At 34.8% G+C, this 19,555-nt stretch overlaps 1 pseudogene; it reads right to left on the reverse strand.

The window, feature by feature from the left end:
- The window catches only part of LOC112928099 (60 kDa heat shock protein, mitochondrial pseudogene), a 30,781-nt pseudogene extending 13,208 nt beyond the window's left edge, over window positions 1-17,573 (reverse strand).
- Window positions 17,574-19,555: the final 1,982 nt, after the last annotated feature.

A 19,555-nucleotide genomic window follows, 5' to 3' on the forward strand; every position in this document is an offset into this window, starting at 1 on the left:
AAAAGTTTAATGAGCCTTAAGTAGAATATTAACAAGGAAGACTACACCAAGCACATCATTATCAAGTTTCTGAAAACCAACGTAAAACAGAAAATCTTAATAATACCTACATAGGTGCAAAAATAATTACCATAGAATTATCATTAGAAACTGAGAGCCAAAGGAAAAGAGGGATGATTTTAATATTCTGAATGGTAAAAAAGGAAAATCTGTCAATACAGAATTCTTTACCAGAAAATTATCTTTCAAAAATTAAAGTAAAAAAGTTATTTTTAAGCAAAAAAATATGAGAGAAGGAAAATGATTTTAGATCTAAGCCAAGAAATGAAAAGTATTGAAAATAGTAAATATGTGTTATTTTTTTTAAAAATTTTCTTTTATCCTTTAATTTTATTCAAAGGTGCTTCACTCATTTTTTTTTTTTTTAATTTATTTGTTTTTGAGAGAGAGGAGACAGAGCAGGGGAATGAGCAGAGGAAGAGGGAGAGAGAATCCTTAGACTTCCCACTGATTGTGGAGCCTAACTTGGGGCTCAATCCCAGGACCTTGAGATCATGATCTGAACTGAATCCAAGAGTTGATCACTTCACCAACTGAGCCACGAGGCACCCTCAAAGGTGTTTGACCATTTAAAGCAAAAATGGAACAATATTTTATATAGTTTTTAACATGTGCCAAAACAAAAGGCACAAAAGGTGGAAAGAGGAATATGAATATATTTCTTAAACTTTAAATAAATTAGTATAACATAATTGAAAATAGACTGTGATCATTAAAAATGAATATTATAAATCCTAGGGAAATCAATAAGAAATAAAAGGCATAGCTATTAAGCCATTAGTGTATATAACAAGAAAGTCATTAAAACTACACAATTTAAATAATTCCAAAGAAGGAAAAAAAGGAATAAATACCACATGAAACCTCCTACTCTTGGTTTTGGCTCAGATCGTGATCTTGGGATGTGAAATTGAGCTCTGCATGTCTGGCTCCACACCCAGTGTAGAGTCTGTGTAAGACTTTTTCCCTCTGCCCCTCCCCTCCATGCATGTGTACATGCTCTCTCTCTCTCAAATAAATATTCTTTTAAAAAAGGAAAAACTGAACAATATGCTTTCTACAGAAAAATAATAAAGACAAGATAACTGAAAGAAAAAGTGGAGAAATAAATACCATAGAATTACTAGTCTTTATAAGAAAGCCATCATGGCTGCATTAATATCAGAAAAGCCTACATTAAGATGATGAATATTACTAGGAATAAAGATAATCACTTCATAATGATAAAGGGGTCAATCATCAAAAAGGCCTAACAGCCTTAAGTAGTTATGTATCTTATAGCACTACTTCAAAATACATTAAGCCAAAATTGATCTAAGTAAAAAGAAATTAGATAAATCCATAATTTTGATCAGAGATTTTAGTACCCTTCTCTTGATGTTCATAGGACAAGAAATAGAAATAAAATTAATAGGGATAACAAAAACAGTACGTTCTGTTTAATTTGATTCTATTCACATATATACAGCATCCTTACCCGACAACTTCAGTATGTGCACAAAAAGAAGATCAGGGTAAATCCAAAATAAGTAAAAGCAAAGAAAAATTGAAGGCAAAGCAATCAGTAGATCCTGAGGTGTTTTACAAAATTAAAGCAGAAATACTAACTCATTGAAGATACCTGAGGTTGTACATCCAATAGCATATTAGAAACTTAGAGCGGCTGAAGACCTTAATCAGGAAATTTTTTTCAGGAAAGAATGATGTTATTTTTATCTCTCAATCTCTCATAACACCTGGAATGGTGCTGTGTACCTAGTGACAGCTCAATAATCTCTGTTAAATTGAATTGTTTTGTATCATCATATGTGTTTTACTATTGCCATCTCTGAATTCATCCATTTTGGAAACTCATTATTGGGACTTCTGCTGTTTTAAGAATTCGAAAGTCAAATAGTGTGTGCTATCAACACTGATAGGCTTTTAGTAATCTTTAAAACTTCAGATATCAGAGTTTCTAGAAATGTTTCATCAGTTGTATGTGTGCCAAAAATGGCTTAAAATACACACAAGCAAAAATCAGCTATATGACCATGAAGGTTCACCACTGAAGTTACCATGACTAATTATCACCTTTATGGGGAAAGGATGTAAGTGAAGGGTAGTTGGCAAGGAGTTAATCAACCTGTTCAGTCTGTTCAATCTTTGCCTTCTTTTGTTTGTTTCTGGATTCTGCATTTCTTGAAATCAGAAATCATATTGTTTTGCTTCCTGCTGTATCCCCAGAGCTGCTTCCAGTGTTTGATACATAGTATTTGTTCATTAAATGTTAAAGAATTATTAGGATTAAACAACAATATTAGTAGATTACTTAGGTCAGCTCTGTCTTAGAGATCTTTTCATCTTTAAATCTGACTTTTGCCTTTGTTAGTCTTTATAATGTCAGATTTTTAAATATATTTTGCAGGCCCAGAATTGGGAGTATTAATAGCAGTTATTCCACTTTGTTGTATTAATCTTAAGCATAACAAAACTATTTTTTCAACAAAAACTGCTCTACAGCAATCAAAAACAAGTAGTTATAATAATTAAATTTGTAACACATACAATTTCTACATTTGAATTTTACATCTACCAATGTCTATATTATTAATTACTGTCAAAGTAAGACATCTTTCTCGTTTTCACAGCATTTGTACTGATAGAACAAAAACAATCTTGCATAAAGCAAACTCTTCAGGCAATTATAATATATTAAGCTCGTAGCCCATTTATAAATTCCTTAAAACAGGATTTTAAGCACAAATTTGCAAATCTCTGATAATATTGAAGAAATTTTTTGATGATCATAGATTAGCTTTAAAAAGGTCTTAATTATTTCAGGGGTTTTGCAACATTTTTAAATTTATTCTTAATGCTTCCATAGTAACACCCTGCATGAGTTAACACTAGATTCTTTTCAGGGTGGAAAAATCTTGGTAATAGAAAATATTCTGATGTTGAGGAATATTAGAGTTTTATGGTGTTGGCTCTTTGATACATCTTAGTTTTTGAGTAACTAATAGCCTTTTATAGATTAAATACATGGAATCTCTCTGCTGCCATTTGTGCATGGGATGTCTCTTTAGTCCTTGCACTCTGCATCTTAAAAGGGCAAAGGAGGTGTTTGTGTAGTACATGGAATAAGTCCCCATGCTTATGGAAATACAGACTATCTCCTAGAAGATTTTTGCAGCTGATATTACAGATCTGCTTTCTGAACTGTCTAATACATTTAAGGAGAGACAGAGCAGACACCTAATTTTAATATATGCTCAGTTGTAGGTCAAATATCAGCAGGTAGTTTACAGTAGACTTTGGCTTCTGACATGTTTATCTGTCATTTTTACCAGTTAAAATACTTATAACATTATTATTTTTTGGAATTTTCCTTTATGCAAGGCTAGAAGGACATGCATATCTCAGAGACTATCTCCTAGAGACTCCCAGTAGAGCTTTATACCTTGCAACAGTCTTGACTTTAAGGAAGCAAAACATTTCATATTTGTGGGTTTTTTTGTTTTGTCGTTTAGCCATCCTGGACCAGCTATAATATAACTAAGAACTCTAAAGTAATCCTCAAAAATTACAATAGAAGAATAGAGCTGAAACAAAGAAATATGTTTACATCTTCTGAGGCTAGTGCTGGATACACTTTCCTACTAGTTTCTAATGTTCTAGAATATACATGGAAATAACAAATGGGCTGAATGTTAAATGGGCTGATTTTCCCAAGGCAATATTTAAGTTTTCCCCCATTTTAATTAACATATACCTTCAGAGTTTCTAATGCCCCCTAATTTTATTGAGAAATCTGGCAATAGAATTTTAGTTATGAGGGAAGAAAACTAATTTTTATTAATGCTATGTGCTGGATACTGTGTTAGACATGTACAAATATATTGTTCCTTCTGATGTTTATAGCAACTGTAGTATAGGATTGAGTGTACCTTCTCAGGACAAGATGAGGTGCAGAGAGATTTTAAACTTCTCTCTGCAGTTAATAACCTTAGAAAAGTATTCAGTCCTTTTTTTTATCTTGCTCCAAAGATACATTTTTTTCCTTATACAACCTTCCTTATATAACCTCAGAAATTATGCAGAAGAGATTGATAAGCTCTTGCATAGTTTTACCAAGGATCATAAACAACTACATTAAAGCTTTAGGAAATTTCCTAAGCAGTAGCCTTTCAAACATTAGCTGCAAAATAAGGTTGTGGAGGGGTGCCTGGGTGGCTCAATCGGTTAAACATTGGTCTCTTGATTTCACCTCAGGTTGAACTCCATGTGGGGCTCTGTGCTCAGCATGGAGTCTGCTTGTCCCTCTCCTTCTGCTCCTCCCTCTCCCACCCCTCAAATGAGTAATAAATAAAATCTTTTTTTTTTTTTTTAAGAAGAGACTCTTCTCTGAGGATCTTTGCAACTTACGTGAAATATCTTGTCCTTTGTGTTTGCCTTGCCTAATAAAAAGAAGGCATGAGATTTGAGGAATTTTTTAAAAAATAATTCTGTGCCTCCCCACCCTTATTCATACTCTTCTCCTTCTTATCCCAACAAGAACCTGCTTGTGAGAGAGTTGGCCTGGATGTGTAGACTAGAATCATGAGGCTGTTTCTCTGTGCATAAAGCTGATGTAGGGGGGTTATCCTCACAGCATAGGCTTTGCTAGAACCACACAGCACCCACCTGAGATCAGAATAATTCTTTTTTAAAAAAATATTTTGTTTATTTATTCATGAGAGACGGGGGGTGGGGCAGAGACACAGGCAGAGGGAGAAGCAGGCTCCATGCAGGGAGCCCGATGTGGGACTCGATCCGGGGATCCCAGGACCACACCCTGGGCCAAAGGCAGGCGTTAATCCACTGAGCCACCCAGGGATCCCAAGATCAGAATAATTCTTATTCTTAGGCACTAACATTTTCTTTCATCCTTCTTGATTAAATGTATCTCTCTATTTCCATTTTGAGGTCACTGAAGTCTAGTTACTGTAAGAAGCACCATTTGAGTTTAACTCTTTTCTTAACAGCAACTTCTCAGGTGATAAGCTTTTCTGTAAGCTTGAAGCTAAGGTATCTTAATTAAGGTAGCAGGTAGTCATTACAGTTGTACCTGAACCTAGAGTGTTAGTTCCATCATGTTTGCTTCCCTTAAATATGAATACTACACAAAAGCTGCTTTTGAAGGTTGAAATTACATTAGGAAGTTCAATCAGCAAGGTGTCATACTTTAGCTCGTTACCCTCTTGATTAAATAGTAGTTGTCTGTGTTGTGACATGAGATTTATGACATTTTTAGCAAAATTGGAAACCTAGTGAAGAAGTTGAACACATTTGGTGAGTTAAAGGTGGTTAGTAACTTCTCAGACAGGTCTATTCAAATACTCAAGTAACTTTGAGAAAAATGCTTCTTCCTAGGAGGTAAAATACATTTTATAATGTTCTAGAATTCCGTGGCCTCCAGATTAGCAGCCTATAATTTCCAGCCAGGAGTTAAGTGATGTAAATTTGGTATGGCCTATCACCTGCTAATTAGTACCTTAGTGCCTTTCTTTTTGCTACTATCTGAAGGTATATCTCATTATAGTCTCATTAGCTTCAGTTCTGACTTGCACAGTATATTTTATGGAGCAAAGTCTCTAGCAGTATAAAATGTCATTTTAATTTCAAGAATGTGTTGGCCTTACGTGGCATATACAAATGATATTATTGGAAATAGTAAAAAATGCAGATCCACAATGTTTAAAAAATATCAAATCAGTTTACTTTTATCCCTAAAAAATATCAAATCAGTTTACCTTTATCCCTACTATTTAATTAATGGTAAAATAGTTGATACTGGTAAACATAGCTTTAAAGAGTTCCCCTCAGCTTGACTAAACTTTAGACAGGTTTCTTTCTGACCTCCCTTTTATTAGAACATTTACTTTGGGAAACTTGCAGTTGTAGATTCTTTCTCTGTTCTTTTGAGATGTAAATCAACAACCCAAAAATGCCTGTTTCAAGAACCTGGGAGCAATTCCTTAAAAATGTAATCATCAGGAAGGATAATGCCTATCTCTGTGGAAAGGTAGGAGCCTAGCTCAGTAAGTACCAGGTCAGCAAACACAGATGGCATAATCATCTGTGAGCCTTAATATCCTCTAGTACTTTTTCACCAACTCATCCCAGTACTTAAAAACACTTCTACCTTTTGTTTCAGTGGAGTTGCATTCAGTATTTTCTTTTCTTTTAAAAGATTTATTTATTCCTAAGAGACACAGAGCGAGAGGCAGATACATAGGCAGAGGGGAAAGCAGACTCCCTGTGAGGAACCTGATGTGGGACTCAATCCCAGGACCCCAGAATCATGACCTGAGCCAAAGGCAGATGCTCAACCACTGAGCCACCAAGGCATCCCAGCATTCAGTTTCTTTGATTGCAGTAGTCTCTTCCCTCTATTGCAGTAATCTTGAATAAAGTCTTCCTTGCTTTTTTAACTGGTCTGGTGCACTTTTTGTTTTATAACATACACACAAATAAAGCCCTTTCCAAATACCTTCATATGTTATTTCATTTAAGTTTCTGAAAATCCTGTGAGATAAATAGGCACCATTATCATTATCTCCATGTCATCTCATTTTATTTTGGTGAAGTAACTTTCTCAAGGGACAGTGACTGATTTTGTCCCTCACTTACTCTTAGCCCCCAGAGACAGTCAATCCTTAAAGTCCAGTTATTGTTTTCCCTTTCAACTAATGCCAAGTACGAATTTTTGCAGATTGTGTTATTCATTCATTTGCTCAGTATACACGTATTGACTTAACTGTGTACCAGGGCTGGGATACAATGTCAGATAAGACAGACATGTTTCCTTATCCCATAGAACTTAGTCAATAAGGACATAGATGAGTAAGCAGGCAATTCAAGTGCCTTTTGATAAGGTAATAAATGCAACTCTGCAGCATATACACTGGGCACCAACATGATTAATGAGTCTAGGAGATTCTTCAAGGGATGCGGCCCCTAAACTGAGAACAAAATTAAAGAACAATGAGATGAGGTGAATATTCTAGGTTGAGAAATGTCATATTCAAAGAAAATATTGCATTCAGTGCCTAGGGGCAAGAGAGACTCAGAGACATAAAGGGAATTAAAACAATAATGTATTACTAAAACAAAGATTACACGTGCAAAGAACTGAGGATAGTGGCAAAGGAGAGAGTAAAGGAGTAGTGGTAAATGAAGGTACTTTCATGACAGAAAAGATAAGGTCATACATAGTAGGAATTTGAAGCTTGAATATTAGAGTAATAGGGAGGAATTCAAACAATTTTATGCAGGGAAATTAAGACCATATTTGTGATTTTTTTTTTAAACTCTGAGTAGAGATAAATGAAAAAAATGTAAAATATATATATATAATTTATATATGTAGAATAAAAGTTAGACACAGATTGCATAATAGCTGAATTCTATCTTTAATTTGAGAAAAGAACTTTAAAATAGAAAATAAAAAGATTTATTTTAAATGAATCTTTTAAAGTTTTATTTTACATGTTGGCTATATCTTTACAAAAAATATTAGGCTTAAGATTACAAAGGCATCTTGCTGAATAATGCCTGGAAAAATGTGCATCTAGTCACTGGCTCAAATCACTCCCAGTATTTACAGTTGCCTATTACCATTTGCAATTCAGGTAGTTAATGCTACAATTAGCTTCAAGCAGGTGTGTACATTTTTATAGTACTCTTCAAAACAAGGGCCTTTGGCAAACTAAGTGTTCTGTTCACTTTAAAATAGGCCATAAAGTGAAACAGTACTGTTTTACATTTTGCTATAATTTTCCATTTGCTTCTAATTATCCTGCTATTGAGTAAGCACTGTTCATTTATAGTGTTTTTTCATAGATATGGTATAGTTGCTTTGGATCCAGTCAGTTTAAATAAGCTGTCTATCACAAAATGTCCCAAAACATCTTTAACATTTTAAATGGTTTCCATTTGGCTACATCTCAACTACAGCTGAAATAGGAAAAAAACAGGGGGTGGTGAAATTTTAATATTCTTTTGTTTGCATTTTATTAGATTGCCGTTTGCCTAATCCTTTTTATGCTAGTTTTCAATTGATGTAAATGAAATTGGCTGAGTGACACAGTGCAGAACGGAAGGGTTGGGAATGAACGCTCTGATGCCAAATCAGCTATAATATTTTTAATCAGAGTTAATTGATGCCAGCTGTGTGGTCTGTGTGCGATTTTGCATTTATGAGTGAAGAAAGGTGTGGTTGCTGTTATTTCACTTTAGAAGTTGGAACTGGTTGCCAGTCATTATGAATCTATGGATGGGGCATGCTTGGTGTTTATTTTACAGAGGAAAGAACTTAAGTGGTTCAAGTAGTACAGTGTAATTTGGATTATTAGCATCAGACATTTTAGTTCTTACTTAATTGCATAGGAGCAAATCACAGGCCTGCCATCTAGCTTTATGAGTGACTTTAGGAAAATATAATAGGTCTCCTTGATGATGTTATTTATTAATCTATTACAGTATTAGATCTAAACTATTCTTAAAAGTCCAAATCTATAACTACTTCATCCTTAAACTTTATTTCTAAAGATTAGCTAATATAATTATAATTTAACTCACATCCAGTTGAAATTGGCATTAATCTGGGCTCACCACAAAATGGCTCTTTAAAACACAGACACACAAAAAAATTTTTTTTAAAATCACAGACACATGTATACTGTATATTCACATGTACACACAATATACATACACTTAACACTCATTCACCTGGGGACACCTGGGTGGCTTAGTGGTTAAGCATCTGCTTTCGGCTCAGGAAGTGATCCTGGAGTTCTGGGATTGAGTCCCACATCAGGCTCCCTGAATGGAGCCTGCTTCTCCCTCTGCCTATGTCTCTGCTCCTCTCTCTCTCTCTGTGTCTCATGAATAAATAAAATCTTAAAAAAATGCTCATTCACCTGCACCCTAGCACACATGTATTTATATCCAAAAGAAGTCCCAAATCAGTTAAAAATATTATAGTGGTTGTGAAAGTTGTTTGATGATGTTTTCAAATAGATTTTTAATTGTTGACTTTGATTTGCTTGAAGAGAAATGACAGTTCTAAATTTTCTCTTGTCTTGCGAAAGTAAATGGGTCACAGAGTTATCTTATGACCATGATTATTTACATTGTTGAGACTACTTTTATGTGATAAATCCTTATGTGTACTAATTTGAACATATTGTCCCATATAGACCAAATCCTCTAATACTAATGGGTTCACCATTTAGTTGAGCACCTACTTGAAACTCTTGACAAGTAATCATGTTTAAAGATGAAATACTCATCTTAGGGCAAATAAACTAAACTTTAGGTAATTCTGATTGTTAGAATTGGTATTTTTCATATTGAGCCTTAAATCTTTGGACATGTGGCTATTAAATGGTTCTACTCCCTTCATTTCTCTGCTTAAAAACAAAAATGAAATCTGCTCTTAGCACCTAAGAGATTGGTGAAGAACAAAAGAAAAAAGAAATTTAGTTCTCAAATAGGCATTCAGGACCAAACTTCAGATATTCAGGGATATCTTCTATTCCTTTCAAATTCCAAGTTAGCATGCAAATATCAGAAAAGATGTAGGATATTATGTGAGTAATAAAGTATCACCATTGGTTATTTGAGCTTACCTTTCTACCAATATTTTTACCTTTCCAGCAATTATTTTTCCATAGGAAAATGTGCTAAAAACAAAGTTTATTCATTAAAAAAATTCAGTTAGAAGTTCATGAAATCAAAGAGGTGATTTTTTTCCCCCTAGGTCTCCTCCCATGAAAAGCCAAAAACAAAGAAAACAACAACAACAAAAACCTGTCTGGCACCTATTTATTTTCAGAGGAACTTAAATTAACTAGTGTTAAAGTCTGAAGATATTTTAGGTTACAAATGTTGGCTTTTGAAATGCCAATGTACCCAAATGCAGAATAAAACTTTGATAGCTCTATTCTAAACTTTTAACATGTCTATAGATAATTCCTTTTTAAAAATCATGTGTCTTTGATACAATTATTTTAGAAAATGATGGTTATTCCCTAAGGGGAATAACCCTAAGGAAAAGCTTATCATATATACAATTATTTTTAATTGAAAATGTTACAGTGTGGTGATTTCTACTGTAATACCAGATGGCCCTTCTTTTAAGATTTTAAGATTAAAAGTAGCATAAAATATGAGAGTTTGTATCCAGGATTTGTGAGAACATTTTAATTTTTCCCTCCTATCCATAGTTAAAATGAATGAAGTATTAGTTGTAAAACTACCTTTCCAACCCATTCAATTTTTCCCTCATCTTACATTTTTCAATATAAAGGAGATTTAGATATTTTCCAATTCAAATCATTCCACCTATAAATCCTTAACCTAATGCAAATAAGAAATGTAACTCAACTTTTTAGTGCAAAGATTTTGCCTGTCAATTTGCATTAAAAAATTTTAAGGACTATTATGTGAATGATGAATTTGTTTTTGAAAAAATATTAATAGAGTTATTTTTGCAGTCTTTATTATTCCAGTCAAAATCCAAAATACTAAAATGGTTTGTTGCAAATGTAAATCTTATAGAGTCATCTTCATTTCAAGGTAACCATAAAAAGAAAGAAAAGAGGAGTGAGTGGGAAGGGAGAGATTGTAAAATCTATATGGTTGCCCTCTTATGTTTTCTTTTAAAATAAACTCATGATTTGGTTGAACTTTGTCTCTTGTATTATTGAATTGCTCTACATGCAGGTTAGATATATACTAAGCTTAGAGAAAGAAAAAAAGATCTTCCTTTATTTTGATCCATTTTTAGAGTCTTGTTAAAGTAAAAAATATTATTCTGACACACAATGAAAGAGTAAGGAAGACAATTCAGGACTAGCATTGTAGTGGAGAGAGACTGGTCTTTACTCCGAGTACAGAAAACAAAAAGTGGGGCTTTGTAGCTGAGGAATGAGTTGAAGATTAGGTGGGTGGCAAATTACTAAGAGAAATATCGAGTGTAGGCTGTATTCTAGCTAAACTGCTCAACACAATTCTTGCTGAAGACAGGCCAAGGTGATCAGATATTGAGGGTGAAAGATTCTCTCTAAACAGACTTGTCAGGATTCTTGATAAAACTTGTCTATGCAGACCTGTCATGTAAGAGAGTGTCTTATATTCTTCCATTGTGATGACAATCTTGATAATCAATTTAAAGTACTCTAGGAAAATATGAAAAACAAAAACTCTCTAGAAAAATATGGATCTTTTCCTTCTCCCCATAGCTAAAAATAAATATGACTGTCTGTCTCATTGCTAGTCTTTTTGTTATATCTCTTAATTGAAAATGAAAGACCTTTGCATTTAGTTCCATGGTGAAGGAATATTGTGATATTAAAGCTTTGAGGTTCTTTCTCTTTTTTTTTTAAGATTTTATTTATTCATGAGAGAGAGAGAGAGAGAGAGAGAGAGGGAGAGAGACAGAGGGAGAAGCAGACTCCATGCAGGGGGCCCCATGTGGGACTCGATCCCGGGTGTCCAGGATCATGCCTTGGGTTGAAGGCAAGCGCCAAACCGCTGAGCCACCCAGACATCCCAAGCTTTGAGTTTGTTATTGATCTTCCATATTGCTATATAAAAGCAGAACAATCAACTGAATTTATTTAAGTATAATTTTTTTTCCAAAAGCCTTAGAAAATAGTCCAGCTGGAAAATCAAGCTCATTCTGTAACATACCAGATTATTGTGTATTTGAACAGAATGACTAGTGTTAACCTCCATCAAATGTAAATCAATCATGCCCTCAATTATACTTCCATTACTATCTCTGCTAAACAATAGAATATTTTTAAAGTTTATTGCTTAAAGGAATCTATTTAGAATCCAAATTGATTCCTGAATATTCAGGCAGAGCTTGATGCATGAATCAAGCATGATGTGAATGAGTACTTGATCTGATTTTATATATTAAAGACATATATATATATATATATATATATAATTTTGTTTCAGTGTAGACAAAAGTAACACAGTATTTATTTTTTTAGCTAAATATATATATATATATATATATATATATATCACTTACTATATGCTAGATACTTTCCTAAGCCTTTTATCCATTTTCTAAGTTTTTATTTAAATTTCAGTTAACATACAGTGTAATATTAGTTTCAGATATGCAGTAAAGGAATTCAGTAATTCCGTATATCACCCAGTACTTATCATAGTAAGTGCTCCTTAATCCCCATCACCTATCTCCCCCATCTGCCTGCTTACCTTCTTTCTGGTAACTATCTGTTTGCTCTCTATAGTTAAGTCTGTTTCTTGGTTTGCCTCTCTTTCTACCCTTTGCTCATTTGTTTTGTTTCTTAAATTCCACATATGAGTGAAATCATATGGTATTTGTCTTTCTCTGACTGATTCATGTTGCTTAGCATAATACTCTCTAGCTCCATCCACACCATTTCAAATGCCAGAATTTCATTCTTTGTTTATGACTGAGTAATATTCCATTGCATATCACACCTTCTTTATCCATTCATCAACTGATGGAATACTTAGGCTGTTTCCATAATTTGGCAACTATAGGTAATGCTGCTATAAACATCTGGTTGGATGTATCCCTTTGAATTAGTATTTTTGTCTTTGGATAAATACTTAGTAGTGCAACTCCTGGATCTTGGGGTAATTTGGTTCTTAACCTTTTGAGGAACTTCCATACTATTTTCCAGAGTGGCTGCATCAGTTTGCATTCCGATCAACAGTGGGAATTCTCCACATCCTTGCCAACATCTTTGTTTCCTGTGTTCTTAATTTTAGCCTTTCTGACAGGTGTGAGTTGATATCTCATTGTCCTTTATGTTTGTTATTAATTGTTTTATGTATTTGGGTGCTCCCATGTTGGGTGCATAAATATTTACAATTGTTATATCTCCTTATTGGATTGTTACCTTTATTATTATATAGTGCCCTTCAAGTCTCTTGCTACAGTCTTTGTTTTAAAGTCTAGTTCATCCAATATAAGTGTTGCTACCCTGGTTGTCTTTTGACATCCATTTGCATGACAAATGTTTCACTTTCAATCTGCAAGTGTCTTTAGGTCTAAAATGAGTCTCTTGTATGCAGCATATATATGCGTCTTGTTTTTTTAAACCACTCTGAAATCTTATGTCTTGATTGGAGTGTTTAATCTATTTACATTCAAAGTAATTATTGAAAGGTATGTATTTATTGCCATTTTATTACTTATTTAGTCACAGTTTTTGGAGATTTTTCTTTCTCTCTTTCATGTTTTGCCGATTTTCTTTAGTGATATATTTTAATTTCTCTCTTTATTCTCTGCGTGTTTTTTTAGTGGTTTTTGATATATGATTACCATTAGGCTTATATATACCCACTTTTGCAAATAGTAGTCTATTAAGTTGGTGTTTGTTCAAGTTTGAACCCATTCTTCTCTCCTCCCAACATTTTAGGTATATGTTATTATATATTGTATCTTTTTGTGAATGTGAGTTCTTTGATTTTTACAGACTTACTCATTTTTCCTGCTGTTGTGTTTCCTGCCCTTATTTTGTCTCTCCTTTTCACTAAAAGAGTCCCCTTTAATATTCCTTGCTTTGGTTGGTTTAGTGGTCATGAAATATTAAGGTTAGTAGTGTTTGTTTGTCTGGGAAACTATCTTTCCTTCTATTCCGAATGATAGTCTTGCTGGATAGAAAATTCTTAGCTGCTGATTTTTCCCATTCAGCACTTTGAATATATCATGCCACTTTCTTTTGACTTGCCAAGTTTCTGTTGGGAAATCTCCAGCTAGCTTTATGGGTCTTCCCTTGTAAGTTAATGACTTCTTTCGTCTTATTGCTTTTAAGATTTTTTTTCCTTTATCACTACATGTTGCACATTTAAATGTGGTATGTCTTGGTGTTGACCTGCTTTTGTCGATTTTGATGGGAGGTCTTTGTGCCTCCTTGATTTGGATGTCTATTTTCTTCCCTGGATTAGGGAAGTTTTCAGTTATTATTTCTTCAAATAAATTTTCTGGCCTCCTTTCTCTCTCTTCTTTTTCTGGGACTCATATTATGAATGTTACTACATTTTATGGAATCACTGTGTTCCCTAAGTGTATTCTCATTTTACAGAATTCTTTTCTCATTTGTTCGGCTTCATTATTTGCCACTACTTTGTCTTCTAGGTCATTAGTTCATTCCTCTGCTTCTTCCAGCCTGCTGTTCATTTTATAAAGTGTTTTTCTAATCTCATTTATTGTTATCTTAATCTCTGATAGATTCTGTTTAAACTCTTTCATCTCTGTGGTGAGGGTTTCACTGATGTCGTCTATTCTTTATCAAGACCAGTGAGAATCCTTATGAACATCCCTTTAAGTTTCCCATCAGGCATGTTACTTATATCTGTTTTCCTTTCTATCCATGGCCTTTTTCTTTCATTTGGGATAAATTCCCCTGTCTTAGAATTTTTTTCTAAGTCCCTGCCCTCTTCTGTGTGTTAGAAAAGCCAGTTATGTCTCCTGCTTCTGAAAGTAATGGAAGAATTTGTGTGTATACAGAAGAGATCATGTAGTGCCCAGTGCCTGGCACTTCAGGTAATGTCTGCTGTGTGCTGCATGCACTCTACTACTGTGTTTTGGTTGCTCTGTCCTTCAGGTCAGTCATTTGCAGAGGCTCTCCTTGCCTACTGTGGGCAATGTTTGGTCCCTGGCCAGGGTGTGGTGTGCTCTGGTCTGCTGTGAACTGGGACCTGTTACTGTTACCACCTCTATTAGAACTGAAGTCCCACAAAACTCTGTGGTCAGGAGATGTGTTGTGAGCAGGGGTTTGTGCTGGTCTTCTGGAGGAGGGGCCTGCCACACTGGGCTAAAGCAAACATGACTGAGAAGAGCAGTTCCACTGGAGTGCAGGTAGATGGTCCTTGGTGTAAGCAAGTTAGGCAGCCAGTGTTGGCACTATATTGCTTCCCACAGGTGGCTCTGTGTTTGTGCTGAGGGGTGAGGGAGGGAAATGGTGCTAGCCAGCTCCTTTGTTCCTGGATAGGTGTCTCTGTAAATGCTGTCTGGTCAGTGATATGCTTGGAGAAGAGCAAATAATCTCCCCATTGTGTGTTGCAGTTCATTGTTTCGTGTTGCCTGTCCCTGGGCTGTTTGCCTGCTTTCTCTGTAGGAGCAGCACAGTGTGCTCAGGATTCTATCCCAGCCAAGCCCACTGGCTTTTGAGACCAGGCTTTAAGCCCCACTGGCTGCAAGAACTCATGAAATCCAGCCCCTTTCATTTTCTAAGCCAGTGGGTTTAAGGAATTGTTCTTGTATGTTCCCCCATGTGCTGCTCTCTGCTCACCCTTCTCCATAAACAGGGCTCTCTCCCCTCCACAGCACCCATGATCTATTTCTCCCATAAACCACACCTCTGGACTTTCTGCTTCTTCAGTGTGTCCTCCTCTCTTACGCTAGCTGTGGAGTTTGTTTTGTCAGTTTTCAGGTCAATTTCTGGGGTATTTACGATGATTTAATTGTTATTTAGTTGTGTTCATAGGATGAGGTGAGCCTATGGGCCTCTTACTCCACTGTCATTGTCTTTTGTTAAATAAAGAATATTACTGGCTCAAGAAATATATACAAATAAGAGAACCAAAGAGGAGATATGTTGCCTTAATTTCTCAATACTTACTCTTTCTGAGTCAGTAATTTATAGTTTCCTTTAATTATTGTGTTACTTTGATGTCATTAAATTGGAAATCTGGAGCCAACTAGAAGATATCTTTTAAAGATAGAGCATATATTTCATAAGAAAACAGTAAGTCTATTTTAATAAAGACGTATTTTCTGTCATAATGATAATAGCGGTAGTTACTGAATTATATACTAAACATTGTGCCAAATTTTTGTAGCTGTTATATTTGTAATCCTAGAAACAAATGAGTTGGGCACTACTATTTTGCATTTTACAAATTTTACATAGAGTAAATAAATTATTTTCCCCAAAGGTTACACATGTAGTAAATTTGCACAGATAGTATTCATTCATTCATTCCTTCTCTCTCAGTCAGAGTGCAGCCAAAGAAGTAGAATCAGGAGGGAGAATTTCTTTTCACTTTGAACAATCCCAACCCTGAACTTTAGGGCTTTCAACTGATTGTCCAGGATAAGCTTCCTTTCTTAAAGTCAGTTGTTTGGTTTTAACTGCATCTGCAAAATATCTTCAACAGTACTGTGTTGAAACACAATCCTGTGGGTTTTTTTTTTAAACTTATGGGGATTGTAGCCTAGCCATGTTGACACCTTAAAAACACCATTGTAAATTCATTCTTTCTTTCATCAATTTATTGAGCACCTACTGTATACTTAGTATTATACTACATTCTGAATACAAAGTGGTGAACAAACAGTCTCTGCTCCTAGAAACTTACTAAAGGAGAATGGGGGGGGGGCATAAAAAATACCTGTAAGAAATATATATTTCATCTCAGGGATGTGATTATTTTAAGGTAAGATCTCAAGGAAGAGTGACATTAGGAAGCAGAAACATCAGGGAAGAGAATTTCAGGCAGAAAAGCAAGGAAATAACCTGTAGGATCTTGAAAAACAGAAAGAATGCTGGGCAGGGATAATTAGCAGAGAGACTTGGGGATTATATAAAGGTAATATATTTTTTCTTACCTCACCCTCAGTTCCCACTCTAGGGTTTTTGCAAAGTGACTGAAGGTTTTATGGGTGACATGAGTTTATCCATGTTTTAAATTGATTGCTCTGGTGCTGTATGGGAAATGGCTTAGAAAAGAGCTGTAAAGAAATGAGAATGATTAGGAGGGTATTGCAGTTGTTCAGGTGAAAGATGATAGGCCATGGACTTGTCTTGCTGCATTGGAGAGGAGAAGAGTGGATAGATTCCAAATTCGTTTTAGAAGTAGAGTTAGAAAAAAAAAAGTAGAGTTAGCAGTACTTGATAAATTAAAATATAGCATGTAAAAGAGAGGGAAAGTATCAGAGATGATTAGCAGGTTTTTGTTTTCAGATGAGGAAGATCTGAACCTGTTTTTAAAGAGCTCTTAGCAAGAACTTCAGATTAACTATCCAAACCCATCATTTTTAAGCATGAGGTGGGGGTTTCTCCTCACCTGGAGTCACACACTACAATCACCTGTAGGATCTTTTCTAAACAACTATCAGAAGCTTTGACATCTTCCCAAAAGGGGCATGCGTCTCACCCCCTTGAGATTCAGTACCATAGTGAGCCTCTCATGTGTTTGTACTGTCCCTGGAAACTCTTTAGAAAATTGTGAACTAAATAATACAGTACCATAGTGAGCCTCTCATGTGTTTGTACTGTCCCTGGAAACTCTTTAGAAAATTGTGAACTAAATAATACAGTGTGAAAATGGTCACAGGTTTCATGACAGAAGTCAATGACTCTGAGGACAGAAGGAGGGCTTTACATTCTATACAACAGTGTGTTAGTGTATTATTTTCATAAGTAGATGTAGCCATACTACATTAAACACAACAGCATTGTCGACATTGCGAACTAGTATCTTGTAACTCACTTCTGTGAAATCAACTATGCCATTTGAGGAACATTCCTAACCCCTCTTAATATTGAATCCATTCTATCCAATATAAGTCCACTCACACACATTCTCCAACTTGCGAGAGAAAAAAAGGGATATTAAAATGTTATCTCCATGAAATTTATGTTCCTACTTCTAATATGTTTGAGTCTAATTTTCCCCGATGAATTCAAATGAGTCCTAAATAAGACTCTTAGATATTTTAAAACATATTGATAGTACAAGACTATGACTCAGAGAAACACATCTCTTATTATTATAAGGACAAGTAAAACAAACAAACAAACAATAAAACCAAAGTGACTTTTTTTTCTTGTAACCAGAAAGTTCTCCTCTATGAAAACCCAAACTTAATATGAAGTTCGATTTACATTATTGATTCTGGCCTAGTAACATTTGTATTTCCAACTGTTCTCAAAGTCATTCTGATGCTTTTTTTTTTTTTTTAAAGAAATTACAGTGGGGACAAGTCAACACTTAGAATACCCCCTATACCATGGCTCTGTAATACTATTGTCACTGATGATGTTATAGTGATTTGAAGTATTGAACCTTGAATTATCTACTGAGGCCCAGCATTTTTTTTTTAAAGATTTTATTTATTTATTCATGAGAGACAGAGAGAGGCAGAGACACAGGCACAGGGAGAAGCAGCTCCATGCAGGGGACCTGTGGTGGGACTCGATCCCAGGTCTCCAGGATCACACCCTGGGCTGAAGGTGGTGCTAAACTGGTGAGCCACCCGGGTTGCCTGAGGCCTGGCATTTTTGCCACAAAGCACACATTGCAATTTTCAGAGCTTCTGGTTACTTAGCTATTCATTTGATATAAGGACACTTATTCTGACTTATTTTTCATTATGAAAAAAAAAATACACACCCTCACCTTTTTTTTTTTTTTTGCTTTTAATTGTTCATTACAACTACTAACAGGAGTTATCTTCTTAGTTGCCTGACTAGTTGTGATGTAAATATCAGATGCAGATACAAATAAATATTTGTATTTGATGGTAACTTTTTCCACAGCAGGAACCTGAGAAATTATTTTGTGATTCTAAATCAATCTTAACTCATGGAACAGGAAGATTTGCCAACTCTTTTGCTCTTTTCTTTTCTTTTCTTTTCTTTCTTTTCTTTTCTTCTCTCTCTCTCTCTCTCTCTCTCTTTCTCCCTCCCTCCCTCCCTCCCTCCCTCCCTCCCTCCCTCCCTTCCTCTCACTTTTTCTGCTTTTTATCTTGATCTACAAATGTCATTTCTACCTTATTAGTTCTGGATAATCTCCCTCCTTTCTTTCAACAACCAAAGAGCTGTAAGCACCAGTTAAATTGTGTTGTAATGACTGTTGCACAGCAGGGTCATTTATTGTGAGCTATTTGTAAAGAAAACACAGAAAAATAGTCCAATCAATGTGTACAGATAGGGTCAGGCTAATACAGAAGTGCATTAAAATGGTAGGATGCCAATTTAGTTCATCTTTTGTGAAATGATGAATTATTTTTTTGCTATAAAGATCAAGATAGAATCTTTGAAGAATATTTCTTTTATTTCTTTCGCTTTCCTCTATACCTTTAGGAAGAATATTCTGGAAACTTAAAAAATATCTACTAGCCTGTGTAGGCAGTCCATATATACTTTGTTAGGGGAATTATCCTAAAACCAACTGTAGAATGATTGAAATTTAATTGTTTGATAGCCAAAATGATTACATAAAATAAATTTAGGGAACAACATTTAGCTAAAGCTTCAGGCAATTTCTTTTATACAATAGGCACAGAACCACAATTAATTACCCAATAAAAATAATTCTAATTGATCTATAAAAGAAATGGGAGTTTAATTTTCAAGATTTAATTTAGCAGATATATGAATTTAAACAATAATTTTATAATGCACAATTAACCAATACTTTAGATTAGGAACCAAACTATTACTTT

The sequence above is a fragment of the Vulpes vulpes genome, chromosome 6, assembly GCF_048418805.1.
Source record: "Vulpes vulpes isolate BD-2025 chromosome 6, VulVul3, whole genome shotgun sequence".
In the NCBI taxonomy this organism is placed as follows: domain Eukaryota; kingdom Metazoa; phylum Chordata; class Mammalia; order Carnivora; family Canidae; genus Vulpes; species Vulpes vulpes.